This window comes from Calonectris borealis, unplaced genomic scaffold (genome assembly GCF_964195595.1).
Source record: "Calonectris borealis unplaced genomic scaffold, bCalBor7.hap1.2 HAP1_SCAFFOLD_106, whole genome shotgun sequence".
Taxonomy (NCBI): Eukaryota; Metazoa; Chordata; class Aves; order Procellariiformes; family Procellariidae; genus Calonectris; species Calonectris borealis.
The window spans coordinates 4,902-11,255 of NW_027441494.1; the positions used below are offsets into that span (position 1 = coordinate 4,902).

The window sequence follows — 6,354 nt, forward strand, 5'->3', positions numbered from 1 at the left end:
AGAAAACCAGAGCCCAAGGAACAAAACCAGGGCCCAAAGAAAAAAAACAGCGCCCAAGGAAGAAAACCAGAGCTTGAGGAACAAAACCAGAACCCAAGGAACAAAACCAGTACCTGAGGAAAAAAACCAGAGCCTGAGAAACAAAAGCAGGGCCGGAGGAACAAAACCAGAGCCCAAGGAACAAAACCAGAGGCCAAGGAACAAGAGGAGGGACCAAGGAACAAAACCAGAGCCCGTGGAACCAAACCAGAGCCCGAGGAACAAAAGCAGAGCCCGGGGAAGAAAACCAGAGCCCGTGGAACAAAACCAGAGCCCAGCAAACAAAACCAGAGTTCGTGGAATAAAACAGCCCGAGGAACAAAACCAGAGCCGGAGGAACCAAACCAGAGCCCGAGGAACACAACCAGAGCCCGAGGAACAAAATCGGTCCCCGAGGAACAAAAGCAGAGCCTGAGGAACTAAACCAGATTTTGAGGAACAAAATCAGAGACCGAGGAACCAAACCAGGGCCCGAGGAAGAAAAACGGATGCCGAGGAACAAAAACAAACCCCTAGGAATAAAACCAGGCCCCGAGGAAAAAAAACAGAGCCTGAGGAACAAAACGAGAGCCCGAGGAACAAAAGGAGGGCCCGAGGAACAAAACCAGAAATACAGGAACAAAATCAGAGACCGAGGAACAACACGAGAACCTGAAGGAAAAAACAGAGCCCGAAAAACAACACCAGCCTCCGAGGAAAAAAAGCAAGGTCCGAGGAAGAGAACCAGAGCCCAAGGAAGAAAACCAGAGCCCGAAGACAAAAACCAGAGCCCGAAGAACAAAACCAGCTGTCGAGAAAAATAACCAGAGCCCGAGGAAGAAATGAGAAACGGAAGGAACAAAACAGAGCCCGAGAAAAATAAACAGCCCTCGAGGAAAAAAAGCAGGGTCCGAGGAAGAAAACCAGAGGCAGTGGAACCAAACCAGAGCCCAAGGAACAAAAGCAGAGCCCGAGGACAAAAACCAGACCCGAGGAACAAAACGAGAGCCCGAGGACGAAAACGAGAGCCTGTGGAACTAAACCAGAGCCCAACGAACAAAACCATAGTTCGAGGAAAAAAACAGAGCCCAAGGAAAAAATCCAGTGCCTGAGGAACCAAACCAGAACCCGAGGAACAAAAGCAGAGCCGGAGGAAGAAAACGAGAGCCCGTGGAAATAAACCAGAGCCCGACGAACAAAACCATAGTTCGAGGAAAAAAACAGAGCCCGAGAAACCAAACCAGAGCCCTAGGAACCAAACCAGAGCTCGAGGAAGAAAACCAGAGCCCGAGGAACAAAACCATAATTCGAGGAAAAAAACAGAGCCCGAGGAAAAAAAAAAGAGCCCGAAGAACACAACCAGATGTCGAGAAACAAAACCAGCGCCCAAGGAACAAAACCAGCCCATGATGAACAAAACCAGAGCCAGAGGAAGAAAACGAGAGCCCAAGGAACAAAGCAGAGCCAAAGGAAGAAAACGAGAACCAAGGAACAAAACCAGACCCCGAGGAACAAAGCAAGAGCCCGAGGAACAAAGCAAGAGCCCGAGGAACAAAAGGAGCACCTGAGGAACTAAAGCAGAGCCAGAGGAACTAAACCAGATTTCGAGGGAGAAAACCAGAGACCAAGGAACCAAACCAGGGCCCAAGGAAGAAAACTAGATGCCGAGGAACAAAAACAAAGCCCTAGGAAGAAAACCATGGCCCGTGGAACAAAACCAGACAAGAGAAACAAGACCAGTGCCCAAGGAATAAAAGGAGAGCCCTAGGAACAAAACTAGAGTTCGAGGAACAAAACCAAGGCCCGAGGAAGAAAACCAGGGCCAGAGTAGCAAAACCAGAGCCCGAGGAACTAAACCAGAGCCCGAGGAACAAAACCACAGCACGAGGAACAAAACCAGGGCCGCGGAACACAACCAGAGCCCGAGGAACAAAACCTCGGCCTGAGGAACCAAGCCAAGGTCCGAGGAAAAAAACAGAGTCCAAGGAACATAACCAGGGCCCAACAAAAAAAAACAGGGCCCGAGGAACAAATCCAGAGCTTGAGGAACAAAACCAGAGCCTGTGGAAATAAACCAGAAGCCAAGGAAGAAAACCAGACCACAAGGAACAAAACCAGAACCCGAGGAAAAAGACCAGAGCCCAAGGAACAAAAGGAGGGACAGAGGAACAAAACCAGAGCTCGAGGAACAAAAGAAGAGCCCGAGGAAGAAAACCAGAGCCCGTGGAAAAAAACCAGAGCCCGGTGAACAAAACCATAGTTCGAGGATATAAACAGAGCCCGAGGAACAAAACCAGAGCCAGAGGAAACAAACCAGAGCCCGAGGAACACAACCAGAGCCCGTGGAAAAAAATCGGTCCCAAAGGAAAAAAAGCAGAGCCCGAGGAACTAAACCAGATATCGAGGAAAAAAACAGAGCCTGAGGAACAAAAGCAGAGCCTGAGGAACACAGCCAGAACCGGAGGAAAAAAACCAGAGCCCGAGGAAAAAAAGCAGAGCGCGAGGAACAAAACCAGGGCCCGAGGAAGAAAACCGGGGCCCGAGGAACAAAACCCGACCCTGAGGAAGAAAACCAGAGACTGATGAACAAAAGGAGGGCCCGAGGAACAAAACCAGTCCCTGAGGAAAAAAAGCAGAGCCCGAAAACTTAACCAGAGCCCGAGGAACAAAAGCAGGGCCCGAGGAGCAAAACCAGGGCCCAAGGAAAAAAAACAGATCCTTAGGAACAAAACCAGTCCCCGAGGAACAAAAGCAGAGACTGAGGAACTAAGCCAGAGCCCGAGGAACACAACCAGAGCCCGACGAACAATACCAGTCCCCGAGTAACAAAGCAGAGCCCGAGGAATTAAACCAGAGTTCGAGGTAAAAAGCAAGAGCCCGAGGAATAACAGGAGGACCCGAGGAACAAAACCAGAGCTCGAGGAACAAAACCAGAGCCCGAGGAACAAAAGGAGGGACGGAGGAACAAAACCAGAGCCTCTGGAACCACACCAGAGCCCAAGGAACAAAGGCAGAGCCCGAGGAAGAAAACCAGCCCTCGAGGAACAAAACGAGAGCCCGAGGAAGAAAACGACAGCCTGTGCAAGTAAACCAGAGGCCGAGGAACAAAACCATAGTTCGAGGAAAAAAACAGAGCCCGAGGGACCAAACCAGAGCCCGAGGAACAGAACCAGAGCCCGAGGAAAAAAAACAAGGCCCGAGGAAAAAAACCAAGGCCCGAGGAACCAAACCGGAGCGCTAGGAACCAAACCAGAGCTCGAGGAAGAAAACCAGAGCCCGAGGAACAAAACGAGAGCCTGAGGGAAAAAAAGAGAGCCCGAGGAACAAAAGGACGGCCCGAGGAACAAAATCAGAGACCGAGGAACAAAAACAAGCCCAGAGAAACAAAACCAGAGCTGGAGTAACTAAACCAGAGCCCGAGGAAAAAAAACAGACCAAAGGAACAAAACCACAGCCCGAAGAAAAAACGAGAACCCAAAGGAAAAATCCAGGGCCCGAGAAACAAAACCAGCCCTTGAAGAAAAAAAGCAGGGTCCGAGGACGAAAACCAGAGCCCATAGAACGAAAGCAGAGCCCGAGGAACAAAAGCAGAGCCCGAGGAAGAAAACCAGTGCCTGAGGAACAAAACGAGAGCCCGAGGAAGAAAGTGAGAGCTCGTGGAACTAAACCAGAGCCGGACGAACAAAACCATAGTTCGAGGAAAAAAACAGAGCCCGAGGAACAAAACCAGAGCCTGAGGAACTAAACCAGAGCCCGAGGGACCAAACCAGAGCCCGAGGAACAAAACCACTCCCCGAGGAACAAAACCAGGGCCCGAGGAACAAAACCAGTGCCTGAGGAAGAAAACCAGGGCCTGAGGAACAAAACCAGAGACTGCGGAACAAAACGAGAGCCCGAGGAACAAAAGGAGGGCCCGAGGAACAAAACCAGAGCTCGAGGAACAAAATGAGAGCCTGAGGAAGAAAACGAGAGCCCGAGGAACAAAACCAGAGTACTAGGAACAAAACCAGCCCTCAAGGAAGAAAAACAGAGCCCAAGGAATAAAACGAGAGCTCGAGGAAAAAAAACAGAGTTCAAGGAACAAAACCAGAGGCCGAGGAACAAAACCAGATCCCGAGGAAGAAAACCAGAGCCCGAGGATACAAAAACAGAGCCCAAGGAAAAAAAGTAGGGCCCAAAGAAGAAAAGGAGAGCTCGAGGATGAAATCCAGAGCCTGAGGAACAAAACCAGAGCCCGGGGAAGAAAACCAGAGCCCAAGTAAGAAAACCAGAGCTCAAGGAACAAAACCAGAACCCCAGGAATAAAGAGGAGAGTCCGAGAAAGAAAAAGGGAGCCCGAGGAACAAAACCAGTGCCCGAGGAACAAAACCAGAGCTCAAGGAACAAAATGAGAGCCTGAGGAAAAAACGAGAGCCCGAGGAAAAAAACCAGAGTTCGAGGAACAAAACCAGGTCCCGAGGAACACAACCAGAACCCGAGGAACAAAACCAAGGCCCGAGGAAGAAAACCAGGGCCAGAGAAGTTAAACCAGAGCCCGAGGAACAAAACCAGAGCCCGTGAAAACAAACCAGAGCACAAGGAACAAAACCAGAGGTCGAAGAACAAAACCACAGCACAAGGAACAAAACCAGGGCCCGAGGAACACAACCAGAGCCCGAGGAACAAAACCACGGCCTGAGGAACCAAGCCAGAGTCCGAGGAATAAAACCAGAGCCCAAGGGAAAAAACCACAGCCTGAGGAACAAAAGGAGGGACCGAGGAACAAAAGCAGAGCCCGTGGAATCAAACCAGAGCCCGAGGAACAAAACCAGCCCTTGAGGAACAAAGCCAGAGCCCGAGGAAGAAAACGAGAGCCCGTGGAACTAATCCAGAGCCCGACGAACAAAACCATAATTCGAGGAAAAAAACAGAGCCCAAGTGTTGGAGTGACCATGGGTCGGAGTGGGAGCGCGTTCCCGGAGTAATGAGGAGTCCCAATGTGGGTATGGTCATTCTCCTTTATTTCAAGATATTGTGCCACTTTTATAAGCTAGCCACTCTAACACGCGCATCTATGAATCCTCTATTGGTTTACAGTCAGTAAGCACACGAATCTTAACATACACAGATTGGTCAAGAGCAGGTGTCCACGCGAACGCTTCCTGCGCCTGCATTCCGTTACATAATCTACTGATATTTACATTCCTCAGCCTGTTTTTCCTACTCTACTATCACTTCAGAGACTCTAAAACTACAATTGCTCTTTAGCAGCCTTATACTATTACTAACAAATCCTCAGTGCTTGGAATGTTCATAGGATGATTTTTATTTAATAAAAATCCCTCCACAAATTTCCCCTTTTTGTTTTTGAACAATCCAAGCCTGATTTACTACTTTCGATACAGCCTTTTTTATACAACTAAAAGCAATACAAAAGCATACACACAATATTAAGATGATAATCAATATACGCAAGCCTTCTTTTATCAGAGCTATCAGCCATTGCAACAACTCTCTAAAAATATTCATGAGCCATTCATCTAAAATGCCATGATTTTGTGGTATCATGCTTACATGGTTTTTTAACCATTGTAATTGTTTATGTGTAGACTCACCATGATCGGATAGGTTCATGCAACACATAAACTCTTCTACCCAGAAACCAGGCACACCAAACAGGTTCTGAAAGGCTCAGCTGCCGTAGCAAGAGACAAAACAAAACGCAGATTGATCTGTTTTGTTTGCCTAGGTAACCTCTTCTTGTGAGAGTGCAGGCTTCACCGCTCGGCTAGGCACCCATATTGGTCCCTTATCTGTGGAAACACACATGTATCCTCTTCCATTAAATATTACCGAAACTGGGCCCAGCCACATGCCAGTGATTGGGTCTCGATACATTACTTTTAGTTTCGGAAGCGTTGTATGAGAGTTAAACTTAAGGTTTTGGTGATGTATTATAATCGATGGCTCTTCTCTGTCTCCCATCAGACACAAATAATTTAGGGTAAATAGGACTTTATGCAGTCTCATCTGCGGGTCCTTTTCTCCCTCCTTTTGCTTTGCTAGATAGTCCTTCAATACCTGATGCGTGCGTTCTACAAGGCTCTGCCCCGTCGGTGAGTGTGGGATGCCAGTAATATGCTTGACCCCCCATCTCATCAGAAAGGTTCTCAACTTCTGACTGGTGTAAGCAGGGCCATTGTCTGTTTTCAGTTGTTCTGGCACACCCAACACTGCGAAGCAAGCAAGGAGGTGCTTACACACATGATGAGCCTTCTCACCCGATAAAGCCGTGGCCCATATTACTTTAGAAAAGGTATCTATGGTGACATGCACATATTTGAGCTGCCCAAATTC

General features: G+C 48.5%; 1 long non-coding RNA gene across 1 annotated transcript; it reads left to right on the plus strand.

Moving 5' to 3' along the window:
* The first annotated feature begins 373 nt into the window (after positions 1-373).
* On the plus strand, positions 374-1,437 carry LOC142076745 (uncharacterized). The gene is made up of 2 exons (XR_012671300.1): positions 374-426; positions 1,283-1,437. It is a non-coding gene; the product is annotated as an uncharacterized LOC142076745 (long non-coding RNA).
* Positions 1,438-6,354: the final 4,917 nt, after the last annotated feature.